The 21818-nt window shown below is 48.8% G+C and overlaps 1 protein-coding gene across 5 annotated transcripts in view; it reads right to left on the reverse strand.

The window, feature by feature from the left end:
- Ncald (neurocalcin delta) overlaps positions 1–21055 on the reverse strand; it is a 366044-nt gene extending 344989 nt beyond the window's left edge. The window contains exons 1-2 of one of the 5 annotated variants that reach the window (XM_085679092.2): positions 20567–20683; positions 7625–7673 (exon numbers count right to left, since the gene is read on the reverse strand). The gene's annotated coding sequence lies outside the window, so the exon portion shown is untranslated. Of the gene's footprint in view, positions 1–7624; positions 7674–20566; positions 20724–21029 lie in introns of those variants that run through there. The other 4 variants (XM_085679093.2, XM_085679094.2, XM_048457105.3 and 1 more) reach the window with 4 other exon arrangements.
- Between the last annotated feature and the right edge of the window lie 763 nt (positions 21056–21818).

Below are 21818 nucleotides of genomic sequence, written 5' to 3' on the forward strand. Positions count from 1 at the left end.
GGGCTGCGCACAGCCCCTCGCCATCTCTCTGGTGTTAGTATCTGCTGTCTCTGGTCCCAGCTTCATTTCTGCTGCTGTGATGAAAAATACTCTGACAGACGCAGTTCGGGGAGGGCAGGGTTCTCCTGGCTTACAGTTCTAGGCTGTAAGTCATTGCCCATGAGTCTCAGCAGCAGGAACTGGGTACAGTGGTCCTTCCACATCCACAGTCAGGAGTGGGGAGAGATGAAGGCACCCACGCTGCCTGCTGGCTTTTGCTTAGCCAGCTCTCTCCACTCTTATCCAGCTGAGGGCCCAGTCTGTAAAACAGTACCATCCACACGGGGGTAGGTCTCAACCTCGCTTAACTCCGTGAAGACAATCCCCCAGAGCTGGGCCCACAGGCTAACCCAGTGTAGACAGCCCCTCATTGAGATGATTCTGGAAACTGTGCAGCCCTATCCTCCTGTCCAGTGTTCTCATGGAAGAAGGAAATCACCTCTTTCTAAGGATGACCCTTGGCCACTGTGAGGGCAGTAAGCATGGAATCTGGGGGTTTCCCAGACACTATGGGGGAGGGGAGCCCCCTGCTGAGGGGGCTCCATGGTAGAAAGGCCTGGAGCTTTCTAGTGGCAACTTGGTATCAGGAAAAAGAATTCACCTGAAAATGAAAGCAATCCAGAGGAAGAGGAAGCTAAGGGGTGACAAGGGATGGGTTTCCAGTGACATCACTGAGGCCTTTGCCTTTCCAATTACGTGAGCCAGCTTGACTGTTTCCCACATCCCCTTGAATTAGGTTTCTCTTTCCCACCTAACAAAAAATAAAGTATCAGGGACAGATATTGATTCTTTTCATTTGAGATTTGATACAGATAATAAAAATGTTCACTGATATGTGAATGTAGTTTGATTCTGAAGTAATCATTTTCTGTTGTGAACTGCTTTCCCGCATGCGTCTCATACCATCGCCCCTTGCTCAGAAAAAAGGTGATGGGGACACCAAATGCACTTGAGATGGCCATCAACAAAGCCAGAATTAGCAGCCAGCCCAGGAGCAGGTCGTTACTTGCTGGCCAGTCTCGAAAGCGTGTGTGGCCTCAGATACAAGAACTGGACTAGTGAGGAAGGCTGGCTATGAATGCAAGCAAGGGTTTTTTGGGGGGATTAAAGTCCCCGGTTTCAGCTTTATGGATGTGGTTGATCATTTGGGGACCACATACAAGTCGAAGAAACAGATGGCAGGAGAGAAAGAGAAGCTCATTAAGCAGAGACCATGTGAACTCTGCAAAAGAAAATGACGTACTCTTAGCCTTCCAGAGCTCATGTGGGGCCCTGCCAGGCCCAGCTGCACTTGGCTTCAGTCTTTGTTTCCCTCCTCAGAGCACAGCAGAACAGTCGTTAGAGACCATGCCCCCTCAGCAGAACAGTAGGTAGAGACCACATCCCCTCAGCAGAACAGTAGTTAGAGACCACGTCCCCTCAGCAGAGTAGTAGGTAGAGACCACGTCCCTCAGCAGAGTAGTAGGTAGAGACCACGTCCCCTCAGCAGAGTAGTAGGTAGAGACCACGTCCCTCAGCAGAGTAGTAGGTAGAGACCACATCCCCTCAGCAGAACAGTAGGTAGAGACCACGTCCCCTCAGCAGAACAGTAGGTAGAGACCACGTCCCCTCAGCAGAGTAGTAGGTAGAGACCACGTCTCTCAGCAGAGTAGTAGGTAGAGACCACGTCCCCTCAGCAGAGCAGTAGGTAGAGACCACGTCCCCTCAGCAGAGCAGTAGTTAGAGACCACGTCCCCTCAGCAGAGTAGTAGGTAGAGACCACGTCCCCTCAGCAGAGCAGTAGGTAGAGACCACGTCCCCTCAGCAGCCTCCAGGATTCAAGGCCTGGTTTGTTTTTTTTTTAACCACCACATGCTGAAGGGCACATTCTCCAGCCTTAGCACTTTAGAGCAGAAGGGGCCAGTGAAATCGCCAGTGGGCAAAGGTACCTGCGGCCAGGCTTAACGGCCTGTATTTGATCCACAAGGTCTATATGATAGAAGGAGAGAATTGGTCCCCAAACATCGCCCTCTGTCCTCCACATGCATGTTGTATGGCACATGAGCCACCTGCTCTCTATACACACACATTAATAATAGTGACGATCCTCACTGTTACAGTGAAGCCAAATTAATAACAGTGACATCTTCACTGTTACAGTGAAGCCAAATTAATAATAGTGGTGATCGTCATTGTTACAATGAAGCCAAATTAATAACAGTGGCGATCATCACTGTTACAGTGAAGTTCATTTTCTCCAAATGCTTTGAGCAGCACGCTAGCCTAGCTCTCAGCCCTGAGAAACCCAACTGAAAACAGCAATTTACAAAATGGTTAGCGTAAATCTGTGTGTGTGTGTGTGTGTGTGTGTGTGTGTGTGTGTGTGTGTGCTGTGTGCATACATGTGTGTCTGTCTGGAGTATATATGTATGTGTGTGTATGTATCTGTCTGTCTAGGGGTATATATGTTTGTATATGTTTGTATGTATGTTTGTGTGTCTGTCATCTTTCTTTCTGAGTGTCTATGTGGAAGTATATATGTGCGTATGGGTGTGTGTGTGTGTGCATGTGCATATCTATCTGGGTATATATGTGTGTATGCATTTGTGTGTGTGTGTGTTCATGAATGTGAAGAGTAGAAGTCATTGTCATATGTCTTTCTACTGCTTCCACCACCCCATTTTTTAAAAAAAAATATTATTTTATATATATATAGGTGTTTTGCCTGCGTGTGTATCTGTGTGCTCTATGTGTATCAGAGGCCAGAGAGAGTGGCAGATCCCCTGGAGTTAGGATGGTTGTGAATTGCCATGTGGGTGCTGACAATCAAATCCAGGTCCTTTGAAAAAGCAGCCAGAGTCACCCTCCAGCCCCACACCTTCTTCCTTGAGGCAAGATCTCTCGCCCACCTGGAGCTCACCAACCTGGAGCCCAGGTCCTCCTGTCCCCTCCTCTCTCTGACAACGCCAGGACCACAGGCTCTGAACTCTTTAGGTGGAGGCTAAGGATCCAAATCCACACTTGACGAGCACTTTGCTGACTGAGTCTTCTCTCTAGCCCCATCAGTACATTTTTACCCACTGTAGATAAAACTGTCTACATGTGAATGTGTACAGTGCGACTCCTCTCAGGAAGGAAGTCTTAGCTGTGGGTGGCCTGAGAGTGAGTTGGGTGAGTTCAGATGGTGGACATGCCCTGTTCTCAGCTTCACTTTATAACTCACCCAGACTCCCTTGCTCCATCATAGCCTCAGTACCTGCATCCATCAGGATTCTTGAGCCAGCTCCAAAGACTTCCTCTGCAGCTGCTACAAGCATCTAAGGTTCCAGACAGCTCTGTGTTGCCTGCTCTTGGGGGAGCAATCCCAGGCATCACACTTCAGAAGAGCACATACACCTTAGAAAGCAGAGGTTCCTTCTAATCTTCCCACTTGAGGAAAGCAGCTCAGTGGGATCCAGAGCCTTCTCTATCACCAGGAGGATCCAGAGCCTTCTCTATCACCAGGGGAATCCAGAGCCTTCTCTATCACCAGTGGGATCCAGAGCCTTCTCTATCACAAGGGAGATCCAGGAGCCTTCTCTATCACCAGGGGGGTTCAGAGCCTTCTCTATCACTAGGGGGATCCAGAGCCTTCTCTATCACTAGGGGGATCCACAGCCTTCTCTATCACCAGGGAGATCCAGAGCCTTCTCTATCACCAGGGGGATCCAGAGCCTTCTCTATCACTAGTGGGATCCAGAGCCTTCTCTATCACAAGGGAGATCCAGGAGCCTTCTCTATCACCAGGGAGGTCCAGAGCCTTCTCTATCACTAGGAGGATCTAGAGCCTTCTCTATTACTAGGGGGATCCAGGAACCTTCTCTCATTATGACTTTGCCCTTTGACTGCTCTGTGCCACTGCGAAAACCACACAAGCCTGCAAACGCTCTGCCCCTCTCCAGATAACCACTGATTGGTCATTCGAGGCTGCTCAGCTACACTTCTGACTTTAGAAAAGTAAAAATAACTGATTTTACTGAAGGAGGGTGGTTTACAAAGAATTTCCTTGTTTTCCAATCCATTTCCACGAGGAGGAAAGTTTTTCAAAGAAATGTTCTTTGGAACTGTTTCCGAAATGCACTAAGATGAAGAGGCAAGCACTTGGGTTGTAAGTCAGTGATAGAACCCTGTCCTGTGCAAAGCCCTGGGTTCCAGCAAGAACAGCGAGAGGTGACTTCCCCAGGTTTGCTTGTGCTTTTGTGTGCTGTTTGTGGAGTCAGGGTCTCCTGTAGCCTGGTCCTCCTCTCTCCTGCCAGCACTGGGGTTACTACTACACCGGAGGTCTGATATCTTTCAGGAAAACATTAAAGTCCTCTCACAATTCCCTGATCAATGTATCTAGTTCTGCATTATTTACTTAAAGGGAATAAATGGGGAATTAAATTTATATTCTCAAGGTCATCCTTCCTTTCTCCACTGGTAAAATCAGGATGTGAAAAATTTAGTACATTGCTAGTCTACAAAATCAAAGAAACATTCTTAGAACCACAGAGAGGCCGGGACTGGAAGGGCTGGGACCCTGGGCACGGCCGGCTGCTGGGCACAGGGCAATTCATGCAGGAAGAAACTGAGCCTTCAATTCAGAACCAGCCACTTGGCATACAAGCTGAGCATGTTCTGTGTTTCTTCCCAATCTGGATGTAATGAATTCTTACCCACAAGGTGTTGAAGCACTAACTTCTGGCGCCCCACAAGGGGCTTTCTTACTTGAGAGTTCTTCAAGAGTTCGTCACCCAGCTCCTGTGGATGCCCTAATAGTCCATCCCCAGTTCAGACAAGTTCAGATATCATAGGCCCGACTCAGCCATCATAGGTACCCAGACATCAGTGTGGCCAAGGCTAGTCCATTCTTGCATCCACCCACACTGACCCAAAAGGAGAAACCTCCAGCCACAAGCATAGGGCAGGACTGGCCTCCCTGTCCCTCTTTCTGGTTCCCACATGGCCACCAGTACAGAAGGCAGAAGGCAGGAACTAGAGGGCAAGGAGTACAGGACACGGATGGCAGGGGAACTCGCTGGGACTTGGCTGGCCAGCAGCCCCACGTCAGCCTGCACTCTTAGCGCTCATTTCCACTGGTGGTTGCTAAGCACTATGCATAATGCAAAAGTAAATAGTTATACAGTACGGCTTAGAACACACGTCATGCACGCCAAGGGGAGGGCTCTCTCAACACTTCTAGGTTTATTTTTAGATGCTAGTTGATCAAATGACTAACCTACATATCCAGAGACAACCACATTGAGGCCAGGAAGTGCAGTTAGGTGCAAAGATGCAGACATCTAAGGTTGATCTCCAAGGCCACCCCAGTTTATGAATTATGCATCGTCAGGGTCCTTGGGCGTCCTAAACACCTCACAGTCGATCTAGGAAGAGCACTCCGCACTCGGTGCCCTCACACGTCGTGCACGATGGGAAGGGTCTCCCACCTGTGGTGAAGAGGGTGGTGAGTGAAACACAAAATAAAAACACCCACAATTTCTGGTTTGGTGCCTTGGACTGTGTAGGCACAACGACAGTGTGCTAATAAAGACGAGCAACAATAAAATCACTGCGGCAAGAGCCTGATCTCCAAAGGAACCCCCTGAATTTTCCACGTGGCAATCAAAGTATCCCACTGGAACTGAAATCCCAAAAATAAATGTGTGGCTGAGAAAAAGGAATCACAAGAGCACAACCTGGGGTAATGTGAGCAACACGGAATGCTCTAAGTCACAAGAGCACAGCCTGGGGTAATGTGAACAACACGGAATGCTCTAAGTCACAAGAGCACAGCCTGGGGTAACGCGAACAACACAGAATGCAAAATAATAACCAAGGAGCACAGGAGTGACCCTGAGTGGGTCACCAAGGTCTGCTGAGCCTCCTCAGATGAAGGCACGGCTGTGTTTGTGCCCCCTCCATCCAGCCAGACGGCGATAAGGACACTGGAACTCCTTGGGCCACACACACCCCCAGCACCGTGGAACTCAAATTTCAAGGCAAAGGCTTGAACAAGCTGTTCTCGGTGTGACCATAGACTCTCCAGGCAGTACCAAACTGCCCTTCCCAGAAGTGCTGGTTTGAGAACATGCTCAAGACACATCATTGACTTTACAGAAAGGTTATTTTGAATTTCCTTTTAAAAGCAACATTCAATAAATGTGATGAGATAATTGCAAATATGTTAAAGAAGAAAAATCATTTCCTCCTCTCCCTTCACCAAAATAAATGACAGTTGAATTAAATAATGACTTTTTGCAGTCAAGACTATTTTATAATCAACAGACAAGAGAGCTGCATGTTGATCCAACTCTGAGGGGGCAGAGCAGGCTGTGCTGTGGGGAGGCGATTGCAGGGAAACAGTTGCCCACTCCATAATGCCAAACTGGCAAATGGCACACTTGAAGGCTTTGCAGCAAATGTGTCAGAGACGTTACGAGTTGGTGAAGAGCATATTCCCACAGTCTGGACGTGAAGTGAAGACACAAAGCAAGTTACAGACTAATATCTTAACAATACCTCTGTCTTAACAATATATATCTTAATAATATCCTAGCAATACCAGACCTTCGGCATCTTTGAAGAACTATATTCTGTAGTTAGTTACTTTCTGTTTCTGAGTACCTGCGTGCATGTGTGTGTGTGTGTGTGTGTGTGTGTGTGTGTGTGTGTGATGCCATGACTAAGAGCAACCTGGGAGGAGAAGGATTGCTTCAGCTTACGGCTGACAGTCTGTCACTAAAGGAAGATGAGGCAGGAACTGACGCAGAGACCGCGGAGTAGCACGCCTTCCCGGCTCACTCCTTGTGGCTTTCTCGGCCTTCTTCTGTATGGATGTATGGATAGCATTACTTCCTGTGGGCTGGGCCCTCCTGCATCAATTAGCCATTAAGAAAACACACATGCCCCACATGCCCACAGGCTAAGCTGGCGTCCTCTCTCCTCAAGTGACTCTAGGTTACTGTCACGTTGACAACGGATGCTGACAATGTCACCACTCCTCACCTACGGGTCCTCCAGTGCCGTGTAGAACAGTGTGGTGTTAGCACACGACACATGCACTACCCCCTATCATTCCAATCTTCTGAAGATTAGTCGTAATACTTACGACGATCTGAGTGCTATGCAGTCAAACTGGGTTGTTTAAGGAATAATGACAGGAAAAAAAGTCTGGATATGTTCAGTGCAGGTGCAATTCTGGTTTTTAAAAATATTTTACATATTTATGTATTTTATTTAGCATTTTCTGTCTATGTTGAGCCTGCGGAGAACAGAAGAGAAATTCACACCTGGCTCTAACATTGCCTCTTTCAAGGCCCAAGAGAGCAGAGGTGAGCAAGCCTAGACAGCCTGGATGTGCAATCCGTGCCCAGAATTACAGCTAATTGCCACAAGTGAACATCACTTCTTTCTTTTGAAAAGAAGTAATTTTAACCAATATGAAAGACATCTAAGGCAAAGAACCTGTAACTAACAAGGAAAAAGAGAAATGCCATGGATGTACAACATTAGAAATATGTTCGGCTTCATTCATAATCAAAGAAATACACAGGGGAGGTGGTGACTGCAAACATAGTCTACTTACGGTATTCCAGACAAATCAATACAGCACCCAGCATGGATTGTTCTAACCCCTGTAGAAAGCAAATGGCAAACCCGTGTTAAGATTCTCTTTAATGTTCAAGCCTTCAACCTAGAACTATATACCAGAGTACAATCTCACATGAAGAAAGGTTATTACACAAAACCATGATGGCCAGGACACTTCTGATCAGGGAAGCATTGTCAATGAAGACTATGGAATGAAATGAAAAATTCTTGGCACACATAATCTAATGAAAAACTAACTTTAAATGACATATAAACATGACTATGCAACTAAGAAATGCTTCTATATAAAACAGCACAGGGAAATACTCCTGATTGTCTTTAATCCATGGATATGGGTGGCTTTTTCTTCCTACTAATTTTCTGCCCTGTGCAGATGTCTTTATGGTAATGTTTTATATGCATAATTACAGAAAAAGCAGAACAGAGAAGAATGGCTCATAGGCTGGGGATGCATTCCATAAATGTCTCCCTGTGCCTTTTTTGAGAAACTTCAGAGCCCAGAATACATCTGGTCCTCACTGCCTGGTTTTGGTGCAGTATGGAAATCATCACCACACCTTCCATAGAGCGAGGCAGTGGGGACCCAGAGTCATAAAACCCCAACCCCCACCCACTGCAGTTCCAAGTCACAGGACAGATGTTCATCGAAGAGCTTGTTTGCTGGGCTGAGGGGTGGCTCAGTGAGTAAAATATTGATAGGACAAGGAAGGGGAGTCCAGTACAGATCCCTAGCACCCGCATCAGAGTGGTCGCACCTGCTACCTCAGCACTGGGGACAGAGAGACAGGAGAATCCCAGCCAGTCTAGCCAATCAGTGAGCCCAGGTTCAGTTAGCGGCCTTGTGAGGTGCAGAGTGGTAAAGAGAGACACCTGATAGTAACCTTTGGCCTCCACAAGCACACACACACACTCAGACATACATGTTCACACACACACGTGCACACATATATCATGCACATACCACACACACATGCACATATATATCATACCACCCACAGACACACATATAATACATACATATCTGCCCATATACACACACATAAGTACACATGTACACATATAATACATACAGGCATAAACACAAAACACACATGTTTACACACACCACACACATGCACCCATATATCATATACATATATCATATACACAAATACACCACGTGCATGCACACATACACATATACAACACACAACAATACATACATACACACATATACACACATGCACACACTACATATACGTGCGTGTATGTACTCCACTTACACATATGTACAAATACACATATATGTCACATACACAAACAAATCCATAACGCATACACCACACATGTACAGCAAACACACATAAGCACATGTGCACACATATGCCACACACACACACATGTACACATACACCACAAACACATACAAACAAGAATAAAGTGGAGCTCACCTCTAACTATCCCATCAGAACAGATAGTCACATGTTTAAGGAGGGATGTGTGTCCATGTGTGTGTATCTGTGTGTATGACTCATACAAAAATGTTCCCGTGTAGAAATAAAAGGGAGAATCCTAAATGTTAATGCCAGCTACCTTCAAACATTGGAATCATGCATGATAACCTCAGAGTTACGTTCCTTAAAGTACAAGTGAGATAGAGAATTTTAATTTCGGTACATTCATAAATACACTCAAGAATGCTGACCACGGAAAGAAATTCTCTGAGAGATTTGTTAAAACTAAAACATTTCACTAAAGAGCAAGCCCCAGATTTGTCTCTTTAGTCTAGGGGTTTATAAGAATAAAATGATTATTTGAAAGGCATGGTCACCTGTCCTCTGACCTTAAAGAAAGCAGCGTGCTGCCTACACATGAGACATCCTGCCTTGTACTTCATGGGTAAATCCACCACCTCACTCTCTCTGTCCCCTGAACAGCCCATGGGACAGGGACTATTATCGCTACAGTGGACTCCTGGAAATCAAGCTCCGCGGGGCCTCGTGATAGGGGAGTTCAGCCAATCACATTCTGTTCGTGGGGCGTGTCGCCCTTAGGCAAAAGTTTACCTATAAACCTGGGGGGGGGGGAAGCTCCGCCCCCTCTCTCCCTCTCCACCTGGCCTGGATTCAGCGTTCCAGACGGGTGGGACTCTGTGTAAGTTTTTCCTTCTGTTTTATTAAAGCTGTATCTTTTGTAAGATAGTCTGGGGACTTTTCATTACTGATCGCCCTGCGGCATCAGCCTCGCAGGTCCTAAGTAGCAAAACTAAGGAGGGAGGGCCGGTTAGCCTGACTCCAGAGGGTTGATTCACCCCTGCAGACTTCACACAGCCTACACAGGGGTTGTGTTCACCCCTGCAGACTGCACACAGCCTACACAGGGGTTGTGTTCACCTGCCACACACTGCACACAGCCTACATAGCACTTAACTCCCAAGTGTTGTGATTACCCACCACAGACTGCACACAGCCTCCATATTATATCAATAATAATAATAACAATAATAATAATAACCTTTGACTGAGCTTGATCTGGACAACCCAGGAAAAGACCGTTAGTATCCATAAACTAAATGAGCAGACATCAATACACACAAGCCGCCCTGAACGAAAGGACGGATTCATCATGTCAATTTACAAAGTGAAATAAGCCCAAAATGAGAATGACAGGAAGGAGCTATACATGACCTTTGGATCATGAAAAACAGGAAAAAAATAAATAAATAAAACAATTAAATGGTATAGAAGGGTCTAGAAGTAGTTCCCACCATATTTCTGCTTTAATGAAAGCAGATTAGCACACAGTCTCTTGCAAAGGTCGCCCAGGCAACCAGAACTATGAAGGTGTTTAGAAAAGTACATATGAATCTAAATCTATTTTTGCTACCTCTTGAACAAAAATTATCACTACATAAAATATATTAATTAAAAGACTATATAGAAGAAGAAAGAGTACGCACAGAAGGAAACGTCATTAATAAGTAGCAAGTATACATTAGTAAGATCATAAGGTGTCTCTATATAGGAGACCAAACCCACTACTGCCTCAGTTTTGGGCCAACAATCAGTGAAGAAAAATGATCGTTCAAATATTTGGGGACCAGCAAGGTGGCTGAACTGATAAAGGCTCCTGCCGCCTGCTGAGTTCAATCCTGCTATAGCCCACGTGATAGAAGAGACTGATGAGTTCTTCTGACCCCCACACCTGCCTTGCGGTGCCTGTGGCACATAAGTGCACACACACACACACACACACACACACACACACATATTCACATGCTAAATAAATAAATAGATGCTTACAAAATTTTTTAAAGAAAGAGGCAATGACTTTGAAGGTGAGCAGTGGGTAATTTAGGGAGCTATGGGCAGAGGGAAGGAAAGGAGAAAATGATGTATTTGAGTTATAATCTCAAAAAAAGGAAAAAAGTAATTATAAAGTGTTTTAAATGAGGGAAAAATATTTGGGCTGGGAAGATGGCTCAGCAGGTCAAAGCAGTTGCCCTCCAAGGACTGAGTTCAAACTCTGAAGCCTACATAAAAATAGGAGGAGAGAACCAGTCTTGCAACGATCGCTCTGTGCTCCTCGGGTATACCATGGCGTGCCCATCTTCCCACACACACGTGCACACATCCACTAATAATAAAACACTCTTTAAAGTCTAACTATTTCATAAACAAAGGTAGACTAACACCAAAGCGTAGAGGGTTGACAAAATTTAAAAACATATTTAAAACTCTCTTCTGTCCCACTTAACCAGGTAGCTATGGCGACGTCTGCCTTGGACGTCACTCTGTGTCCCTTTCCCTTACAAACTGGTCCTGAGGTGAAGGCTAAATCACATGATCACCTTACGCTTAACCAATAAGCACTCTTCATCTCCAACATGATCCATGACTGCTACTGAGCCCGGAAGTCAGATCCACAAAAGCAGCCCCTGGGGACACGCCCTTGGAGGAGATCTTGCGACCAACCCTTTCCTTCCCCCCTGCTCTCAGGCCACCAAGAAGGGAGCAGTTTCCTCTGGCACCGACTCCCAGCATATCATGCTGCCTCCCCACAGGCTCACAGCCATGAAAATGGACTGAAACTTCCAAAACCATGATTCCGGGTACGCCTGCCTCCTTTTTAAACGGGTTATCCAGATGTGTGATTACAGTAACGTAAAGCTAACTCATGCGACCGGACTGTCCAGCCCTGCTCGGAAGCTGGTCCTGGAAAAGCACTCATTATAACAGCTTCACTTCCTGCTCTGCATTAGCAAGAGGTGTGGACTTCAAGGATTGTTCTTTGGATCTGCTGAGAGAACAAAGGTCAGAGCAGGTGCTGTAGGGAGGAGGTGAGGACAGCAGAGCAGGTGCTGCAGGGAGGAGGTGAGGATGGCAGAGCAGGTGCTGCAGGGAGGAGGTGAGGAGGCAGAGCAGGTGCTGTAGGAGGAGGTGAGGATGGGCAGGGGGCAGTGCAGATGCTGTAGGAAATGGGAGGTGTGGGCATACACACAGAGGCAACTTCCAGCATGCCCCCCAGCAGAAGGACTGAGAGAAATTCGCCTGTCTCTCACCATTCTCTCCCCCGCTAGACCCAGTGTTGAGCAGAAGACAGACATTACTACTGAGACCACTGATGGAGACTGCCCCTCAGTACACAGAGGAGCTGGGCTTGACACGGACAGAGTAAGTTGGCTGGTCACCCTCTAGGAAGCAAGAAGGTATCAAAAGCAGCTGGTATCCCATGTGGAAGGACATCATTTTGGGGAGCATTTATGTGCGGCCTGGCCAACCTCACTGTGGCCAGTGCAGGCCCATGCTCAGAAGAACAGTGCTCCAAGCTGACTACCCTCCTAGCACCAACTTGAACTTCCTCCTTTTTTTCTGTCTTTCATTTTTATTTCTTTCCAACTCTCCAGATTATGGAGCTGGTCTGCTGTTGTAAGGCAAACCCTTTTCTTCAGCTGGTGAAATTCAGTCCTCTAAGTATCTTTGGTCAGAATAACGAAGATGCTGTAGATGCGGTAGGATAAGATGGAGCGGTGTCTCCCCTCTTTTTTCTCTGCTTCTCTTTCTTTTCCTTCCTCTCGTTCAAAGTCAAATAGTAAAGTAGTTGAAGGAAACAAAATCAGCCCCACCCTCCAGAGAGAAGTAGAAGTCGGTGAAGGGCTTCGGGTTCTTCCCTGGTGTACGATGGACGCACATGGCCACAGTCATTCATGCCCTGGCGCGGAAGTGCCTGCTACAGCTCATTTGATGGGCAACTCCTGTCAAATTAGTCAGGTAGATGACAAAGTTATGCTGAACCTTTCCTTGTGTAGTTGGTGCATCCAGGTCTGAGGCTGGGAGTGTTGAGACTTGGTAAAAGTCTGGCTGACGACCCAACTGCACCTGTATATAACATTTCTAAGCCGTGTTCTCTGAAAGGTGAGAAACTTAAGCCTGGCCTGTTCTGTGGCCCTTAGGTTTCCTCGTGGCATTTCTGAAAGCATCTGAGTAAGCCTTAGGCAGGTAGTATCTGCTGCCTCTCCCCTTGGTTCCCTCTGAGGCCCTCCAGCAAAGCTGAGTGCAGAGGCCTCCCAGTGAAGGTCAGACTAACTACGTCAGCTCCTCCACCCACCCCCATGCAGTTTAGAAATAAGGAATGATAGATTCTAGGATCTGGGGGGGAGATAAAATCTAGGCTCACAAGAAAGGCAAGTACACTCTCAAGCCTAGTGGCAGAATGAATAGAGCCCCATAAACTATGTCCTAAGCCCCAGAATCAGAGGATATTAATTATCTAAAAAGATAAAATTAAAGGGCAAGTCTCTACAGCTGTAAATAAGGAAACTTTAACAAGAGCAATGTGGGTCCTGAAATGGGCCCTGTGTCCACGACAGTGTCCTTAGGATGGGTCAGGGATGAGAGGGATACATAGGAGAGGAAGGCAGAGTTTAGAGTCCAGAACACCCACAGCCAGCAGAAACTACAAGAGGCAGCCACCAGGCACAGTGACACACCCGGAGTCCCAGCGGCTCAGAAACTAAGGAGCATCTCAGCCCACACGTTCAAGAGCAGCCTCAGAAGCACAGGACAGCCCCATCTCTAAATAAATAAATACGTATGAATACATAAATCATAGTTAAAAGAATGGATTCTCTTTGAGTATCTAGAGAGATGGGGCCCCTCAGCAACACCTCTGTCTCTGGACATAGAGCCCCCGTGGCTGTGGAAGAACTGGTGTCCACCGTGTCGAGGTGCCCAGTTGTGGCAGTTTGTCCCATGACGCAGGAGCAGGCCCTCAGCCCCGTCTCTCGTGTACAACCTCAGGTTTTAGGCAGCAGGGTTGGAAACTCTGAGTCACCTAAGCAGTCTTTCCAAGCACACAGGGGCCTCATTCTCGTCCCAGAATGCAACTAATCACTCACCCAATACAGAGTAACGAGCCCTTGGTGACACTTCTATCCAGTTCCCACTGAGCTCACTCGGACTGCAGAGCCCCCAAGTCATGCCTGGTGTTGAGAGATAGGGGACCCCCCAGGGCCACACCAGACTTACGGTCACCGGCGTTTAGGGACAGACTGCCACTCCAGAGCCAGTTGGAGGATGGGAAATGGCCCTGTTGCTCCTACTGTTTGCGAGACTTCCAGCCCCAGTTCAGCCGATTGCTCGCTGAGCCATGGCCATTTGACCAGTGGTCCCTCCACCTCTGGGTGCCCTGCCTCCCCCAGCCATTACATGGGGCAGTGGATCCCAGAGCTCCAAAATGACATATCCTCTACTCCACCAGCCTCCCTCCTACCTTCTGCGCCCTACAAGCCACACCCTGGTCACAAACCCATTCGGCCTCTGGCTTCAGGTCAGTGTAGTCACTGATAAGGTGCCAGAGGCGGAAGATTGGAGAGTGGAAACAAGAGTGGCCAGGTTCTTCCTGGACTACGGACCTCACCTCTCTGCAAGGATGAAGAGCATCGTCGCTCTGTGAGAAACGCTCGCTCATCAGCCTGACTCTCCAAGCACTTCCAGAAACTGCTGTCGCAGCCCCCCTGTGTAGCACACGCACACACACACACGCACACACACGTGCACATACACACATGCCCACACGTGCACACACAAAGCCACTCCACCATACCCGCACCTGTGTAAAGAGTCCATAGACCTCAGCTGGCTTCCGCCCCTGCCACCCTTCAAGCGTGCCTCATTACGGAACCCGAGCAGATGAATGATTGAGTTTGCCAGAATAAATTGAATCGACACTTAGAGCTCAAGTAGGTATTTGACCATGAGCAACTACTCAACATGTCTGAGGAAAATACCACAGTGCTGTGTTTACCTCCCTTTCCAACTTCAGTTCCACACAGGACAGAGATGGCCATGTTTCAGTCACGTGGGTGTGGAGAAAGCCCCTCCCTCCCCTGCAGCCCGATTTCTCTCCCACCCACCCCACCCACCCCCCCAGTCAGGATACTTCTGCTTGTGCTGTTCTCGAGGTCACAAACGTCCAGTGACTCCAGAATCAGTTTCAAAGGTCTGCCCCTGCTCCTCACCTGCCTTCAACATCCTGCCTTCAAGGCTACGACCCTTCACACCCATGAGGACAGAAGAAAACAAAGGCCAGCTGGAGAGAAACCACAGCCCTGCCAGAGGACGTGTGAAATGGAGGCCTTGTGGAAAACAGTATGGTAGTTACAAGAGATTAAATATAGACTCTCATGTGATCCAGTCATTTCAGTTCTGAGTGCTAAAAGAACTGAAAGTAGAAACTTGAACACACACCTACACGGCTGTGTTCATAGTGGTGTTGTGCACAACAGCAACAGAGGGACACAGCCTGTGCCTGGCAACAGACAAATGGACAGCCACAGGTGCTATATGCACTCAGCCTCGAGACCACAGCACGGTGACCCTGGGGGCGTTCCGTCAGAAAGCTGAGTGTCCTTGAGGTGCTCAGTCTCAGAGGAATGGAAAGGAGGAAGGAGTGGTCAGGGGCTGAGGGCAGAGGAAAGTGGGAAAGGCTGTTGAATAAGCCCAGAACTTCAGTTCAGAAAGAGCAAGGGGCTCTAGGGAGAGCACAGTGACACCAATGTGCTTGGTGACACAAAACTGATCGCTTAAAATGCCTAAAATGGCAAGTTTTATACTGATTACATTTAGTCACAATTTTGATATATTCAAGATATATTTATTCCTCACCTAGTACACAAGCCGTGTTTCTGGGGCTACCATAAATAAAAGGTTGCTGGCCCCATCAAACCAGCTCAGCTCGTACACTGTCCCGCCCCATACTGCAAACTTGTGATGATCCATTGCCTATATTAATTAAAAGGAGGAAGGTGCATGGCTTGAATGGCAAAGGTCTCCCACAGACTCACATGTTAAGGTGCAAGTCCGCAGCTGGGGTGGCTGTTTGGAGAGTCTGTGAATTTTCTGGGGTGGGACCTAACTAGAGAAAGCGAATCGCTGGGGTGGGCCCATGGAGGCGTCTTGTCCCTAGCCCCTTCTCTTCCCTCTCTCTGCTTCCTGCCTGTGCTGAGGTGAACAGTCTCTGCCACACACTCCCACAATGATGTGCTCAGGGTTAAGCAGAACCTTCAGAAACTAAGCAAAATACGCATTTCCTTTTTTAAAGTTACCCGTGTTAGGTATTTGGTGACACCACAAAGTGACAAACACAGGAACTAGAGCTGGTTCGGCCTTCATCCTGAGAACCCAGCACAGCGTTGAGCATGCCCAAAACTGTTCTGAATCATCCTCTGAATGCATGAGTTAAAGCCCAGCCGGAGAGGGGGAGGGGGTTCTGTCTTCCTTTCCCTCACTTTCTCCAGCCAGGAGATGCTTTCTATTTATTGAAGTTGATGAGCCATCTTTTCAGAAACAGAGAGGTTGGATCCAGAGTAAACTCCCTTTAAACATTTTGTTCACAAGTAATAAGTATGTGTTTCCAAGTGCATAGATTGTGACTTTCAACCCCAAACTCCACTGTTTAGCAGTCACATGACATTGGGCAAGTTGCCGAATGCTAAGCCTGCCATCCTTATCTGGAGAGGAGAATGCTGGAAGAGTCTAGACAACATCTGTGAAGAGTCTAGACGGTGTCTGTGAAGAGTCTAGACACTTCTGTATCTGTGAAGAGTCTAGACGGCATCTGTGAAGAGTCTAGACGTTTCTGTGTCTGCAAAGAGTCTAGACGGCGTCTATGAAGAGTCTAGACGGCGTCTGTGTCTGTGAAGAGTCTAGACGGCGTCTGTGTCTGTGAAGAGTCTAGACGGCATCTGTGTGCAGTCCAAAATTCAGGGTCCTGTCTCCTGGTGACCTCGGCATTCTGTAAGAGAAGTAGCCTTGTCCCTCAGCCTCTGGCTCAGTAGTTAAACAGGATCTAAGATATGATAATACGCCTGAGCAAACCCCTGTGAGCAGTGCTGAGGGAGGGGCTCCCTCCTCCCTGGGCATAAGCCCCGACTGTGTAAGGTCCTCCAGCTCTCCAACAGTGAGAAGGAGCCTAAAAATGTTACTAGCTCCAAGAGAACAAACCAAGACAAGCAAGACACTAGGTCCTGCTAGCAAAGCTGAATCACAACTCCAGACCCAGGGACTCTGACACACACACACATTACACAGACACACGTCGGCAAAGCATCCATACAAATAAAATAAAACAGAAAAATAGTTTGGGTTTGGGAGTTCCTCAAACAACAAAATTAAGTTCTACTTAAAATAAGGTTTTCTGAAGCTGCAAAAGTGGCCCAAGGGTTAAGAGCACCTGCTGCTCTCGCAGAAGAGCCAGGCTTGGGTCCCACTCTTGGGTCCCACTCTCACAGGGAATCAACTCAGGCTGATCACTAACTCCAGCCCCAGGGAATCCAACGCCTTCTTCACACCTCTTCAGGCCCCAGCACACATGAAGTAGACAGACATACATGCAGGCAAAACATGTATTTATTTAAGATTAAATAAATCTAAAGAGAAAAATGTTAATGTTTCAAGGGTGGGGGAAGCTCTGCAAAGATGAAAGCACACGCGGTTCCCAGGAAATGTGTTATCTGTGGTGTCTGTTCACCACTGTGTGTGTGTGTGTGGAGGGGGGGGGGGGGTTCCTGCCTTCATGCAGGGATCCCGCGCAGGGATCCCGCGCTTTGTCCCTGACTTCTGCCTCCACTGGTCTCCCATGACGTCCCCCAGGATAGGAAGATTGAGAACAAATACTGTCACCACCTCCTAATCCCATCCCCTGACAGAAATCACTAATTGACCACAGCCCCCTGTCCTGCTGAGCCAGGCCCCATCTTTCTAGGCAGTCACTACCAATTAATCTGAGATGACATGCAAAATGAAACCCACTTGTCTGGCTCAAGCCTCACGGTTGGCCAGATTTTTTCATGAAGGAAGTCTGTACCACACATTCTTTGTGTTTCGTTTTATTCACATCCCTTTAAAAAAAAATGGGGGGGAAAAGTAGCCTTTGGTTAAAGCTCCTTGCTAAGCCTGAAGCCAGCCTGGAGGGTTGCAGAGAACAAGGTGCCATCTCAGCTCCTTGCAGCATCCTGTGGGCAACAGTGGAGTGTTGGGACCGCTGACCCTGAGACGGCCAATCAGATTGCCTGAAAAGTGATACCGAGACTTAAGGACAGGAGGTATCTTATTATCATTAGAGTCACTGAGAACCACACTGGAAAAAGCTATACTCTCAGGAAGGGCTACAGCAGTGGTTCTCAACATGTGGGTCGTGACCCCATGGGGGGGGGGGGTCACATAGCAAATTACAATTCATAACAGTGGCAAAATATGAGTAGCAGAGAAAAATTTTATGATGGGGGGGGTCACCGCAATACGAGGAACTGTATTAAAGGGTTGCAGCACTGGGAAGGTAGAGATCCACTGGACTAGAGGGTCAGGCTGGTCATGGCCCACCCGTCTCGAGCTTGAGAGACCTGTTTCCACCCATGGCCAGGCTTATGGAGAGCTAAGCAAGGAGGAGTTTGGAGTGGCTCATCTGACTCTCACAGCTGGGATCTCACAATTGGCTCTCACAACGCCTCTGAACTGGCGTGGCAGCTCATGTCTGTGAGTTCAGAATGTGGTGCACAGAAGCAGGGGAAGTGTGAGTCCATAGCTTAGCCTCAGCTCAGAACAAATCAGGGCTAAGGCTACTGAAGATCCTGTCTCAGAGGGAGGGAGAGAGAGAGAGAGAGAGAGAGAGAAAGGGAGGGGGAGGGAAGAGAGAGAAAGGGCACGTGGAAAACTGAAGTGGCATTTCCTCTCTTGAATCTCCAGCACTCTCTGATGCTTTTATGATAATGAATTATTAAGTACAAAGATTTCTTTAGTCCTCCTCTTTATTATTCTCCATATTTAATCCTGGCTTGAGTGGAAGAGACTGAATTTTGCTTGACTGATATTAACGTATTCATTCAACAAATGTCTCTCTAAACCCATAGTCCCCACCCCACCCCCTTCCCAGTCCTGGCAGGCAGGAAAATTGACACAGGGATCACTGTGAAGAGTGAGAAGAGGTGTCTGCGTGAAACAAGGCCAGCCACCTGGCAGGGGAGTGTCCAGGTCCTGATGTGGCCCTGTGATAGCACCTGGGTAGGAGGGAGATACAAGAGTTGGCAGGAAGGAGGGAGCCCATAGGTGCAGAGGCCAGCCTGAGGAGGCTGTGGGAGAAAGGCTGGTGAGATAGGAGCACAGTTGTGTGCATTCTTAGAGTCTGGGTTTTATCTGGAAAGCTTCTGAGACTCCTACAGAGGAAATCAACCAGACAGACCGGCTTATATTTTTGTTTTCAGAATGACTGTCCACGGGATGGAGAACAAACTGGAGCAAGTAGGTGCTGATTGGGAGCAATGAGGCAGCTGGAAAGGCAACCGCAGCAATTCAGGCAAGAAGGAAATCAATCAACAAGCACAAAAATAAGCAAGGGTCACATTCACTCGCTGCCTACCTAACCACCCGGCCTGATGCTAAACTAGGGGAGGACTACATCTCATTGACACAGCATCCCTGAGGTATCTCCAGTACTTATGGACCACCTCCTTCTTGTGTCAGGAACCACAGGAGAGGCCAAGGGAGGCCAGTGGGTAGGCGCTGCCCTGGTCTGAGACAGAACTCAAATCTATCAGGTCTGGTTGCAGAGACAGCTGGGAACGTCCACGGCAGTGTTGCCTTGGGTGTCTGGATACTGAGACACCCCAACCCCCCCATCTGTGCGAACCCCATCTTTTCTCCACCACTCCATCCTACCCGCCTTCCTTTGCAGTTCCTGGCATCATTGCCTTGGCCATAAAATGCAAGCCTCTCCCAGTTGGAGTAAAAACCCTCAGAAGCTTTGCCTGTTTGGCCTGCCACACCAACCCTCACGCCCCTTGCAGCACACACACCAGCAACCCTGCTCCTGGTAACACAGTGCCCTACGCATGTTCTTTTCAATTATTCAGCACCAGGAAAACTTTGAACAGAGGCTTGTGTGGTTTCCTTCTCAGAGAGCTGAACCTTGGCAGCCCAGCTTCTGTGTGACACACTAATAGCCAACAGAATGGAACCTGCATCTTCCGTGGGTGACTGACGTTTAGGGACACAGCATCGCCCTAGCCATCCTGACCTGTGTCCTCAGACAAACCCACCCTCAGGAAGAGCCAAACGGAGTCTTCTCCCTCCCCCTCCCCCACCCCAACCCCCAGCATGAAAGTTAGAGCAAGCATCTGCAACGAGAAACTTATGTACTGTTTCCTGCGGACAAGGAGACCTCCTGCCCCTCCCGGGCTGATACAACCCACTTTGCACATCCTGCTTCTCCAAAGCTAAAAATAAATCGGTATGCACTGAAAACTCTCTTCCAGCACACACTTCCCCAGCCCCGCAAGGGCCACACATGAGACTCTTTCGCTCCAAAACGCAGCGGATCGCTGCCTCAGGTTCCAGCGGAGCCTGGCGCGGTCCTCAGCCCCCCTCCCCAACCACCCACCCACCTCGGGATAAGGCTTCCAGCGGCGGTTTTTCACTGCCAACTCTGCAGGCCCGCAGCGGGCCGATACCGACGCCCCTGGTCCGGGGTGGAGATGCTCGGGACTTGTCCCGACCGCCAGGCTCGCTAACGCCCCCTTTCGAGTCAGCGCGCTACGCCGGGTCCCCTGCAAAGTTGCTTTCTTCTTCCCAGCCACCAGCCTGGGGGAGGGCGGGGGACTAAGGGCTTAAAGCTTGCTGGTCCCTGGAGGCGCCGGCGTGGGGGTTGACACTGATTAGGTGGGTGGCACCTGGGGAAGAGCAGCAAGGACCCGATGCAGGGGGCTCCGCGATCTCTTGCATCCCCTGCTCCCGCTGCACCCAAGAGTGCCTCTTCCCCAGTCGCCACTCGGGGTTCCCGCTCCCCAGCTAACCTGCCCAGCTGCGGCTCCCGCCCCGGGCCAGCGGAGGGAAGGCGCTGCGACTCACCGCCTCTGCCGCTCCCAGCGTCTGTGTCGCCGCGGGCGAGGCGGCGGCGCCTTCCCTCCTCCCGCCTCCCCCTGGACAGCTTAGCCGCAGCCGCGCCCCCCTCCCCAGCCACGTTTGCCGACCGCTCCCCAAAGCTGCCGTGGTCTCTCCATGGGATTGGGTGAGAAGCTGGAAGCCCGGGTGAGGGGACCAGTCGGAGCTGGGAGGCACAGGTGCAGCGGCAGCCCCGCCTTGCCCTGGTGCAGTCTCCGGCCTCCGCCCGGGTTGCCTCGGACCCCAGCCCACCACCCAGGCTTCCAGCCAAGCACTCTTCAAAGATTATCTGTTATCTGTTCGAGGGCTGGGGACGTCAGATTCAACCTAGAATATCTCCCAAGCTTGCACTGGTAGGCATGGCGTCCCTGTCATCTCTCAAGTCTGTTCAAGGAATCCTCGAGAACCTTTTCCAACCGTCACACACACAAAAAAACAAGACTCTCTGTCACCCATATATCCACGAGGTGGGAAGGCTTCTCCTTCTCACTGACCTATTCCCTACTCAGATATTTCTGTCAAGCCATGGCTTAGCAAAACCTCAGGACAGATGGACAGCGAAGGGGCCCCTTACACACCCTCACACTGCAGAATGCCACCAGCCTCTCCATCGGAAGACAGTGAGCAGCAAATGTCTTGACAATTCGTTCACCCTGTATTTGTCAGGTGCCTTCATGTTGCGCTGCCTACTCATGACCTGGGGGGGAGGGGGAGCGAGGAGCCACTGTAACTTCTCCTGTTTTGCAACCCAGGTGA

Source organism: Myodes glareolus, chromosome 19 (genome assembly GCF_982192425.1).
Source record: "Myodes glareolus chromosome 19, mMyoGla1.1, whole genome shotgun sequence".
NCBI lineage: Eukaryota > Metazoa > Chordata > Mammalia > Rodentia > Cricetidae > Myodes > Myodes glareolus.